Raw genomic sequence first — 490 nt, 5'->3', positions numbered from 1 at the left:
CCCCCCCTTCCCCTGCAATAAACGACCGTTATTGTGTTGAAGTGTTTCTCTTGACTCTAACGTACTGTCCTGTTTTTGTTTTGTTTTTTACAAACAAGCTTTGAGTGCTATCGTGATGAGTGACATGAAAAAGAATTTACATGAGTTCTCAGCACTAAGTCGTGTTCCTTGTCGCGAGCTCCTCACCCACCCATTAGCTGATAGGGGAGGTTACTTGGGGATGAAAATGTGAAGGCTCTGTCATCCTGAAGCTTTTAGTCATAGTCGTAATCCTCTCCAGAGCTGCTTTTTTTTTTTTGAAGAATGGAGGCAGACAGCTACTGGTCACTTTGCAGAAAAAGTGCTGAAGTAGCTTTTTCGGAAATCTGAAAAGTTTTTGAAGTCCTGGCTCAATCAAGGTAGATCACGGGGGTCTGCGTTATCCATGGTGTCGATTTTGGAAATACATGTAAGGCGTCATTCTACATGCATCACGTTATTCTACATTCTA

Source organism: Aplysia californica, unplaced genomic scaffold, assembly GCF_000002075.1.
Source record: "Aplysia californica isolate F4 #8 unplaced genomic scaffold, AplCal3.0 scaffold00202, whole genome shotgun sequence".
NCBI classification, from domain to species: domain Eukaryota; kingdom Metazoa; phylum Mollusca; class Gastropoda; order Aplysiida; family Aplysiidae; genus Aplysia; species Aplysia californica.
This window is presented reverse-complemented; position numbering follows the sequence as displayed.